Here is a 12358-nt window from a genome sequence, read left to right as displayed (position 1 = left end):
CGCTATTAACGAAGCTTAAGCGCGAGCCACCTTTCTCTACAATATTTGGCACAACACAGCTTTTGTTTATCAGCGCGACTTAAACGAAAATCAGCGGCCGGCTATATGCACTCAGCTTGTTATGTACAAGGTATGTGTGTAAGTGAGTTTGCTTGTGTACTTATGACCGAATGCCAGTAAGCGACAGCGAAGCAAAGCGATTTGTTTAAACGCGATTTTCGATTTAGCGGGGTACGAATTATCGGGACTCGACTGTATGTATATCTTTACAAAGATGTATTAAGAACTAAAAAAATAAGAATAATTTCACAAAAAAAAAAAAAATTGAAAAAAAAAAAAAAACACAATGTCTAATAGTGAGGCGGCATTAGGAGTACTGACATGAGCGAGGAGTTGCAGAAAAGTGTGATTGCGCAACACAGGCTCTTAGCGGGAATAGCATCGAACATGATATTGCCAAATATATTAAAACTGAGTTCGACATAAAATTTGAACCCAAATGGCATTGCATTGTCGGCAGTGAATTCGGATCATATGTGTCACATGAGCCGAACCATTTCATCTACTTCTATTTGGGCAAGTTAGCCATTTTATTGTTCAAGAGAGGTTAAAAATTTGAAGTTATATATATGAGAATGATTCTAGCGATGTCCCCAAAAATATTCCATTAAATAATGGAATGGGACGAATTACATAAAGAATTAAAAAATATAAAAATTGATTTTGACAAATACTATAAGTCATTATCAAGAACTCGGCAAGCACAGCAAAATACTGTGAACAAGCATGCTGAAATATTAGTTGACCGCTTCAACACTGCGCGTATACTTATACATGACCAAAGAGACCGGCTAGACAAAGCCCATTGGTCTCGAGTATCTAAGTTCTTGAACAAATTACGAGAGAACTTAATATACATAAAACAAAGGTATAATTTAGCCATTTCAGTGCCAACTATACTAAATACCCCACTGACAATCGAGACAGGTAACGAGTCAGAATTGACAGATCCACCTGCACTTGAGCAGGCTGAGATAGATGATGAGGAAATAGAGGAAAAAGACTTCAATAACCTCACTATTCCCGCAGTCCTAACTCAATCTGAATTGTCAAATCAGGACTCAACAGACTCTGATACCTGCGACAGCATTGTAGAGCTAAAACCTACCACAATGGCGAACAAAACCATTGCCCAAAGGCCATACATTAAGTAAATATCGAATATCCCGGAGTTTAACGGGCAGAGGATACACCTTCAGAGATTTGTAACAGCTTTGAAGTTGGTTAACCTTACAAAAGGTACATTCGAGAATTTGGCTGTAGAAATTATCAAATCCAAAATAATTGGATTAACATTATACAGAGTCCAAGAAACAGAGTCGGAGAAACATCCGACGCAGTTAAAGCCAAAATGGCAAAAACAACCCAAAAAGGTAAAACTGCAGAGAAATTCAAAACAGAAATTGACAACCTACGTAAGCTCCTAGAAGCTTCGTATATTGATGAAGGCCTATCGGTCAAACATGATGACAAATTCAGCACAAAGGAAGCCATCACAACAATGGTTAAAAATTGTGAGCATGGTCGCCTTAAAACAAAATTGGAATGGGGCAATTTCTCGAATAGGAATGAAGCCGTCACTAAGTCAATACAATGTAGTACTGATATGACAGGCAGCGCCAATTCCATATTGTACACCCAACGTGGAAATAATTATCGCGGTAAAAATTATAACAATAATTATCGCGGTAGTTATAACAATAACATGGTAATTGTAACAATATCAGATATTATCAAAATAACGGACATAATCAAAATGGTTATAACAGAAATAACAATATCCAAAATAATAATATTACAGAAACAACCGTGGCGGTGGAAACAACAGTAATGGTGGTAACAACAACAACCACAACAACAATGTTAGAGTAACCCAAACAAATTCGGGAAACTCCCAACAACTTAAGATACACGACAGTTAACAACATTAAAGTTCACACTTTAAATCTCAGTCAAAATACATTTGTCACATTCATAAACGTAGATACAGGAAAGAATTAGTTTTTCTACCAGATACAAGCGTGGAAATATCCATATTTAAGGAAAATGACGATAATTTTCAAAGTATTCAAGATAAGCACATCATAAACATACAGGGTATACGTCAGGAAGTTACCAAATCAAAAGGTTTAACTTCTATTGAAATTTAAACTTCTAAGTACATAATTCCACATGATTTCCATATCGTAAATATGCAATTCGCTATTCCATGTGATGGAATACTATGTAACGATTTTATCAAAAGATACAACTGTCAATTAGATTTCAAGCCGTCTGAAGACTGGCTTATAATAAGACCAAATAACCTCAAATATCCGATTTATGTTCCTATAGCATACAGTTCTGGCAACAACTCCCTAATTTTGCCAGCAAGATCCCAAGTCATCTGTAAAGTTGAAATAAACTCAGAAGAAGACAGTGTATTAATTCCGAATCAGGAAATCCAGCATGGTATTTATATTGCAAATACCATAGCAACAGTTCAAGATTCATATATATTTATATTACTAAATACCACAAACACAGAACAAGTAGTTTATATCAAAAACATTAATCATGAACCATTGTCAAACAACGAAGTTGTAGAAACAGACTTAGAAGCCAGGCAAATAATTTTATTATAACAACTTTCGAAAAACTTCCCGCCTCAATTCAATGAAAAGCCTACAGCATTATGCACATAGTATAGTGACGTATTCGGATTAGAAACCGAATCAATCACTACCAATAATTTTTATAAACAAAAACTGAGATTAACTGATGATAAACCCGTATATATTAAAAATTATAGAAATCCTCATAGTCAACAAGACGAAATTCAAAAACAAGTACAAAAACTCATTAATGATAAAATAGTGGAACCCTCTGTATCGCCTTATAATAGCCCACTTCTACTAGTACCCAAAAAGTCACTTCCAAATTCGGAAAAGAAAAAATGGAGACTTGTAATTGACTATCGTCAAATCAATAAAAAGCTCTTGTCTGATAAATTTCCACTCCCTAGAACTGATGATATTTTTGATCAACTAGGTAGAGCCAAATATTTTTCATGCCTTGGCTTAATGTCAGGTTTTCATCAAATTAAACTGGAAAAAAGTTCACGGGATATCACATCCTTTTCAACGAACAATGGTTCATATCGCTTCACGCGATTACCATTCGGTTTAAAAATAGCGCCAAACTCTTTTTAGAGAATGATGACTATAGTTTTCTCAGGATTAGAACCTTCGCAAGAATTTCTCTATATGGATGATTTATTAGTTATAGGTTGTTCCGAAAAACATATGCTCAAGAACCTAACTGATGTTTTCGAAAAATGTAGGCAACACAACCTAAAGTTGCATCCTGAAAAATGTTCATTTTTCAAGCATGAAGTAACTTTCTTAGGACACAAATGCACAGATAAAGGAATTTTGCCCGACGACAAAAAATACGACGTCATTCAAAATTATCCAGTCCCACATGATGCGGACAGCGCTAGAAGATTCATTGCATTCTGCAATTATTACAGACGTTTTATAAAGAATTTCGATGAATGCTCCCGTCACATAACAAGATTATGTAAGAAAGATGTAAAATTCGAATGGATGACGGAATGCTACAGCTTCCAATTGCATACGCATCAAGATTCTTTACGAAAGGTGAAAGCAACAAGAGCACTACAGAACAAGAATTAGCAGCTTTTCATTGGGCAATAACACACTTCAGACCATATATTTATGGTAGACACTTTACTGTCAAAACAGATCACAGAGCACTTACCAACTTATTTTCAATGGTAAATCCAAGTTCCAAACTAACAAGAATGAGACTTTAATTGGAGGAATATAATTTTACAGTAGAGGGTAAAGACAACTATGTAGCCGATGCGCTACCTAGAATAACCATCACGGATTTATAAACTTTTTTAAAACTAAAAGGCGGCTACAGAAGAAAAGAATAAGAAGTGTTTAAAACTACAAAGTGGGATTCGGAATCAAAATTTTTCTCATCATTTGGAAAACTAAAATAATATAATGAATTTGAACATAGCGAATATAACGATTGTGCAATTAAAACGGTGGTTGGAGCTGTTAAATTTGTCCACGAAGGGCACAAAAGCGGAGCTGTTCGCAAGGCTAGCCAAGGTCCCGATTGGAATTCGAGGCAGTGATCCGGAAGAGTGTGTGGAGATGGAAAAGCTAGGTGACACGGACGTGGAAAGCGACGGTGAGCTGGAGATCGCCAAAGAAACTCTTGGAGAATTGCGCGAGGAAACTGTCAAGGCGAGAAAAATTCTGGCAAATTTGAATTGCCAGATCGGCGCCAATGTCGGCGGCAGCAAGAGTAACGAAGACGGCGGGAATGGAAGAGACGAAAATGCTCGAATTCGGCATGGTTCCGAGAAGGCAGGACAGCTAGGCGTTGGAGTTGGCGACAGTGGCGGGCGACGAAACAACGACGCCAACAACAACAGTTCCGAGAACTTTGAACAGCTACCTACCAGAAGTTTCAAGAACACGCAACGAGGCGACGGCAGAGGAGACGGCAGAGGCGACGTACAGCGAGATTGCGAAACGGCAACAGACAGTTTCGCATCACCTGGTTTTAACATGGCCAGAGAAATGCTAATGGACTTCGGCAGCAAGGTGTGTGTGCGATCGTGGATTGACCAGTGGGACAGTATTTCGGCCCTTCATTGATTAACAGACATGCAGCGGCGAATTTTGTCGGGAGATTCTTACAATGGCTGCATGCTGAAGCCGGACGGTTGGCGAAGCCGATGGTCGAGCTCATCGAAGAACTAAAGCTAGCTTTTGGGGGCATTGAATCAAAAGCGGCATTAAGGCTCAAGTTTGAGGCATGCGTCTGGTCGCCGGATGAACAATTTGCGATGTACTTTGAAGAGAAGTGCAGATTGGCTCGGGATGTGGCGATGGAAGAATTTGAGCTGGTGGATGGGCTCGTAGAGGGCATTCCATTACTAAGTCTTCGAATGCAGGCTAAAATGCAATGTTTTGATGCCCCGAGGAGAATGTTGCGAGCGTTTGCGGACATCAAGCTGCCAGCAAGGGCGTCAATTAAGGCGAAGGCGTCGGCAGCAAAGGCGGTTTCGACGAACAACGAAAGTCGAGGCTACAACTGCAACGGCAAGGGGCACTGGAAGTGGGAGCGCACCAAGCCAAAGCGAGAGCCTAATTCATGTTATGGCTGTGGCGCAGAGGATCACCGAATTGCTGTATGTCCCTAGAATAAGGAGGTGGAAAACAACTATGTAAGAGTATTCAAAATTTTTTGTGTGGCAAATACGAACCAGCCTATTATTACAGAGTGCCAAATAGATTCGGGAAGCCCAGTTTCGCTCATAAAACGTTCTTGTATACCGAAAAACATTAAGTTAGAACCTCTAAGAGAAAGTTTATTTGGATTAAACAAAAGCTTATTTAAGAGCTATGGAAAATTATTATGCTTTGTATTAAAAAATAAAATAAAGATTTGGTTTAAATTAATTGTTGTGGCTAGCGAATCTTTGCTCTGTAATATTGTGCTGGGGAGAGATTTTATGAATGTTTGTAAGTTGGAAATTAATTTAGAAACCTTAAAAATGATTACAATAGAGGAATGTAAAACCCAAGTCGGTCGTAATACAAAACATTAGTTTAGTGAATGACAATACTAAAGGCCCTTATGAAGTGGATAAAGAATTAGATTGCGGAAGTTAAGAAAGTGAAATTTTAGTGGACAAAAATTTAGATAAAGGTAGTTTTAGTACAGATTTAGATCAAAAAGATGTAGGTACAAGTTTAGGAGAGAATCTTTTAGGTACAAGTTTAGGTGAGAACATTTTAGGTACAAATTTAGAGAAAAATAGTAAAATAGGTACAAGTTTTGGTGAGAACATGTTAGGTACAAATTTAGAAGAAAATAGAGTAGGTACAGGGTTAGGTGAGGAACTACGAGGGGTGTTGTACGAAAATTTTGATAAGAAAATGATGGATATAAACATTTTAGAAAACTCCTATCGTATTAGTGAAGAAGAAGTCGGGTGAACTTAGACTTTGCATAGATTTTAGAAAATTGAACAAAATCATGGCTAAGGACAATTAGCCGTTACCATTAATTGATGACCTTTTAGATAGCTTAGTGGGAAAATCGGTATTTACAAAATTGGATCTTAAGAATGGCTACTTTCATGTATTTGTTAACGAAGAGTCAGTGAAATATACGTCGTTTACCACCCCGTTGGGGCAGTTTGAGTTTTTACGGATGCCCATGGGTCTTAAAACAGCCCCGCAGGTATTCCAGAGATTCGTCAATGACATATTTTCGGATATGATAAGAGAAAAGAAGGTAATCATATACATGGACGATATTTTAGTTGCAAGCAAAAGTTTAGAAGAACACTTAGATGTTGTAAAAGAAGTATTTAGAAGGTTAGTAGAAAACAAGTTAGAATTGAGAATGGATAAATGCAAATTTTTACAAGATAAGGTCAAATATTAAGGTTTTCTAATTTCAAAAGATGGGATTAAGGCTGATAGCAAGGGGTTAGAAGCTATACAAAATTTTCCGATTCCAGGCAAGGTGCAAGCAGTTCAAAGCTTTTTGGGTCTTTGTTCGTATTTTCGACGATTCATAAAGAATTTTTCTATATTAGCAAAACCATTATATGATTTATTGAGAAAGGATAGGCTTTTTAGGTTCGAAGAAGAAGAGTTCAATTGTTTTTCGCTTTTAAAGGCGAAGTTAATGGAAGCGCATGTGTTAGCTTTATATGATTACAGAGATGATGTCGAACTTCACTGTGATGCAAGTGCTTTAGGATTTGGGGCTGTGCTTCTTCAGAAAAAAGATGACAGCAGGATACATCCTATTTTCTATTTTTCGAAGAGATCAACTTCAACGGAAGCGAAGTATCACAGTTTTGAATTGGAGCCTTTAGCTGTAATTTACGCGTTAAGAATATTTAGAATATATTTGCTAGGCAACCGATTTAAAATTGTAACAGACTGTAACTCTCTAACTTTAACCCTCAATAAGATTGAGTTGAACCCAAGAATAGCAAGGTGGGCTCTACAGCTGCAGGAATTCCATTATGAATTAAAGCACAGAGCAGGTAGTCAAATGCAACATGTAGATGCATTGAGTAGATGCAACAATATTATGATAGTGGAGGCAAATACATTCGAAACAAATTTAGTAATTTGTCAATCAAAAGATGTAAAGGTTCAGGAAATTAGAAAAATGTAAGAAAGTAGCTAGCATAAGTTATATGAAATGAGAAATGGCGTGATCTTTAGGAAAAGCAATGAAAACAGATTATTATTTTACGTACCGAATCGAATGGAGGAACATGTGCTATATAAATATCATGATGAATTGGGTCATATTGGGAGGGACAAAATGTTAGAAGTTATTGGGAAGATCTATTGGTTTCCACGCATGAAAGATAGAGTCGTAGAACACATTCAAAATTGTTTAAAGTGCATAGCGTATGCTCCGAAAGTAGGTAGAGGAGATGGACATTTACATAGCATACCAACAGGCAACAAACCTGTTGAGATCATTCATATAGATAATTGTGGGCCGCTAGATAGTAGCAGAGCGAAAAAGCATATATTTGTGGTCGTAGATGCTTTTACAAAGTTTTTTAGGTTGTACACAACAAAAACTACGAATACAAAAGTGGTGATAAGTGCATTAACAGATTATTTTCGAGCTTATTGTATACCTAGATGCATAGTATCAGATCGGGGCAGTTGTTTTACATCGTCTGATTTTGCAGAATTTATGGAAAAAAGTAACATGAAGCATATAAAAATAGCGACAGGCTCGCCGCAGGCTAATGGCCAAGTTGAACGAATCAATAGAAGTCTAGGACCTATGATAGCAAAATTGATAGAACCGGAAAAGGGATTACATTGGGAGAGTTATGGAAAAAGTAAGAGTATGCAATGAAAATACGATTCATAATAGTACCAAGCAGTGTCCTAGTGAAACATTATTTGGGATAACACAGAGAGGAGAAGTTTTGGGTAACCTAAAAGAAAGATTAGAAGACGAAGATGAGGTAGAAAATGTTAGAAAAACTTTAGAAGATGTTAGAAAAGAAGCAGAAGATGAACAAAGAAAGTCTCAAATAAAGAATGAAAAATATTATAATAAAAAAAAAAATACAAAGAAAATTGCTACAGAATATAAAGAAGAAGATTATGTTATGGTGAAGAATTTTGATAGCACTGTAGAAGCTTCGAGAAAACTCATTCCAAAAAATAAAGGTCCTTATGTAATTGAAAAAGTGTTAAAAATTACAGATATTTGCTTAAAGATATTGACGGGTTTCAGTTGTCTCGCAATCCATATCAAGGTGTTTGGAGTGCAAATAATATTAGACATTGGTTAAAACTACTTATAATTAAGATAGTAAACTAAGAATTGAATTGTAAATGAAAAAAAAAACAAATTGTAAATTATAGTTAAGTTATAATACTAAGCAGAGATAGAGGGCTATCTCAAAGTCAGGACGGCCGAGTTGTAGCAGGCCAGTTAAGATAAGTATGCTCTAGCCACTCTAATTGAGATTTTACGCTCTCTCAAGAGAGAGCATGGGAGAGCGACTGACTGAGAGAATCGGGGTTGTCTGAGTGGTTGCTGAGAGCGGCAGATCACTTGGTGAGAGGATTTGAACGAGAGTAGACGTGAATAAGACAAGAAGTGTAAAGACAAGTGTGAAGAAAAGATAAAACCAAGTATAAAAAGATTTTAAATAAATAATAAAGAAAATATTAATAAGAGAAGAAAAGAATAAGAAGTGTTTAAAACTAAAAGGCGGCTACAAACAGTACATAAGTAAATGTCCAAAATGCCAAAAGTCTAAAACGACTAAACATACAAAGACCCCCTTAACTATAACTGAAACTCCACAACGAGCTTTCGACAGGGTAATTGTGTATACAAATGGTCCACTAACAAAATCTAATAATGGACACGAATACGCAGTAAGACTCATCTGCAATTTAACGAAGTACCTAGTAGCTATAGCAATACTAAACAAAAGTACAAATACAGTAGCAAAAGCTATTTTTGAAGATTTTATTCTAAAGTGCGGTCTAATGAAGACGTTCATTACGGACATGGGAACGGAATATGAAAATTCAATTATTGAAGATCTATGTAAATATTTACATATTAAAAACATAACTTCAACTGCACACCACCACCAAACAGTAGGTACCGTGGAGCGAAGCCACAGAACACTCAATGAGTTCATTCGTTCATACATCTCAGTTAACAAAACAGATTGGGATGTATGGATACAATACTTCGTTTAAAACGACCCCTCTCTATGGCACATGATTATTGTCCATATGAGCTAGTTTTTGGTCAAACTTCAAATTTGCCAAAACATTTCAATAGCATAGATAGAACAGACTTATAATATAGAAGATTATGCTAAGGAATCCAAATTTAGATCAGAATAAGCTTTTAAGAGAGCTAGACTAATGCTAGAATCTCATAAGCTAAAACAAAAAATTATTAGTTATTAGTTACAAAACTAGTTTAGATTTCGATTTAAAAATAGCAAATCAGGTTTCATTAAAAAATGAAACAGGACATAAGCTAGACTTTAAATATACTGGTCCTTATAAGGTAGAACAAATAGGAGATAGAGATAACATAACTATAATCTATATATATAAAAATGCTCTGTTCGTGTCTACTCCCTTCATAGACTTGAAAAGTTCCCCGTGCCCCTACTGCTGCGCCCTCTACAGGCAGCCAGCTGAATCGAAGAATTTCCTGTCAAACATTCAAAACATATTGAAAGAAGAAACTTGAAAATTTCTGAACCGTTTAAGCCCGAATTTTTACACAACATGCGTTGAGGTTCCAGCTCGATTATTGTCTACTTTTGATGTTGATAGCTTATCTGCATTTGCGATTATATCCATTTTTCGCGTTTCCCCGTGCCCTTACTGCTGCGCCCTCTACAGACAGCCAGCTGAATCAAAGCTTTTCCTGTCAAACATTCAAAACATATTGAAAGAAGAAATTGGAGATAAAAATTTTATTTTTTTGTCTCCATCCGAGAGACTGAGCGGCTGAAAGCAATGCAGATGCACAACGAGGAATCAGCAGAAAGACGAGCAGATAGGCTTGAGAGAAAACGATTGAGAGCTAGGCTGTCGCGTTCTGCAGCAATCGATTTGATTCACTCTCAAAATAATGAACGCGACAGGGCAAGGGTAGCTGAAGCGCGTTTACAGCTTGCAGCAGATCAAAACCTGCAATACAATCGTCTTGCATTCAGATATAATCCAACTGTTGATTACAGCTCGAATCGCAATGTCGTTATTGGCCGGATGCATCAGGCCTGCATATACTGTCAGGCTCCTTCGATTGAATCAGACGAAACATCGGTCCGAGGAATATATCCATTTGCGGGATGCTGTGATGAATGACCGTAATGAAACCAACGTTGGAAAGCTTACGATTTTGCCACCCTCATACATAGGTAGTCCACGCCACATGCATGAATATGCTCAAGATGCCATGGAATGTGTTCGTTGCTACGGCCGTCCAGATTTATTTATCACCTTCAGCTGTTATTTCCTGGACAATCATATAGGGATAGGCATGACATCACAGCCCGTGTTTTCGGACAAAAGCTCAAGTCACTGATGGATTTCATGGTGAAACATGCGCACATACTGATTTGGCTGTATGATAAAATTACTCCAGACGAAATCGACGATGTTATATGCGCTGAGATTCCAAGGGCCGAGGTTAATACGGAATTGCATGAAGTTGTCATCAAGAACATGATCCATGGCCCTTGTGGTACCCTCAACCCATGTTCACAATGAATGGTAGACGGGAAGTGTTCCTCTGTATAGGAGACGGTCAACTGAAGATGGAGGGACTTCGGCAACTTTAAACATGAGAATTGGTGATATTGAGGTAGACAATCGTTGGGTGGTTCCATACTCACCACTATTGTCAAAATCATACATAAGCGCACATCAACGTAGAATATTGCAATTCCGTGAAATCGATTAAATATAACTGCAAGTACGTGAATAAAGGCAGCGATATGGCAGTTTTTGGTGTTCAGGCAGAAAATGGTGACAGCAATGCAGTACGAGTTGTCGATGAAATCTCTCAATACCAGGCTGGAAGATACATAAGCAGCAACGAGGCTGCATGGCTATATTTTCGTTCCCAATTCATGACCGCTACCCAGCTGTAGTTCACTTGGCAGTCAATTTGGAGAATGGTCAACGTGTCTATTTCACAGAATGTGCAAGAAAGAGTCCTAAATCCGCCTACGACAACTCTGACTGCCTTCTTTACCTTATGCCAGGAAGATGCTTTTGCCATAACCTTGATGTATTCAGAAGTGCCCTCTTAACCACAATATGCCACAGAGAAACCTGGCAGGGTACAGCTAGTAAGTAATAAAAATAAAAAACATCTAGTACACAAGGATAGATTACAACATTTTATTTCATAACCAATTTAGTTTAGTTTAGTTTATGAAAACTTAGACTGAGAATGAAAATGAAGACACTCAAAAATTTGTATAATTAGATATTAATTGGTTAAATTTTTAAAAGACACATAAATAAGGAATTAATTGAATTGAATATAATGTTAATGATTTTAAACTTGTAAAGAATAATTTTGGCTGAAAGCTTAGACAAAATCCATCCTAACCGTTTGGATCCTCACTGAAGTGTAAACTACTGTGGCTGCCACCTGGAGTAGTTTTGTTTTTAACAAACATTCTTGTTAATTGTATTGTCACCCAGGACATTTGTAGCCGCCCAATGTGGGTCAGACGCTACCAGGCTCGTTCTTCCTCCGGCCATTGTGGCACAAACGCAAATTTCGTAGCTGACCCTCTTTTGCCAGGAGTTTCCCATAGACTAAGCAGGTGGGAGGTTTATCCCCTTCTGCTCCTTCCACATAGTGGCGGCGGGGCGTTAAAAGCCGATCTTGCTAGTAGCTGATGTGACTGGCATAAGTTGCGGGGACAGCCACATTCACCGCGGGAGAACATATCGCAAAGGGAGGCAACATCGGGAGAAATGCTCCCGCCACTCTTTCCGCCGACCCAGATCTCTGGGCTGAAAGATCGGGTTAGCCGGATCCTCCGGGAGTTTGACGCTGCAAGTGTATTCTTTTGGCGGCTTAATTAATATAAAGGAAGAAAAAATGAAATTTTCTTACGCTAAGGACATTTAATCTTTAAAAATAAATGTCCCTAACGAGCACTTTTACACTATTTGCTCTCCCAACTTCTGGCCAGAGTATA

General features: G+C 37.6%; 1 long non-coding RNA gene and 1 pseudogene across 3 annotated transcripts in view; both read left to right on the top strand.

Moving 5' to 3' along the window:
• Positions 1–12358, top strand: part of LOC110187781 (uncharacterized) — a 231703-nt gene that overhangs the window by 23113 nt on the left and 196232 nt on the right. The gene's annotated exons all lie outside the window — the stretch shown is intronic.
• Positions 257–611, top strand: LOC147642994 (dynein light chain 1, cytoplasmic pseudogene; annotated as a pseudogene).

Source organism: Drosophila serrata, unplaced genomic scaffold (genome assembly GCF_035046125.1).
Source record: "Drosophila serrata isolate PLE 108 unplaced genomic scaffold, ASM3504612v1 contig_308, whole genome shotgun sequence".
In the NCBI taxonomy this organism is placed as follows: domain Eukaryota; kingdom Metazoa; phylum Arthropoda; class Insecta; order Diptera; family Drosophilidae; genus Drosophila; species Drosophila serrata.
The sequence above is the reverse complement of the archived record's forward strand: the minus strand, read 5'-3'. Positions and strand labels throughout refer to the sequence as shown.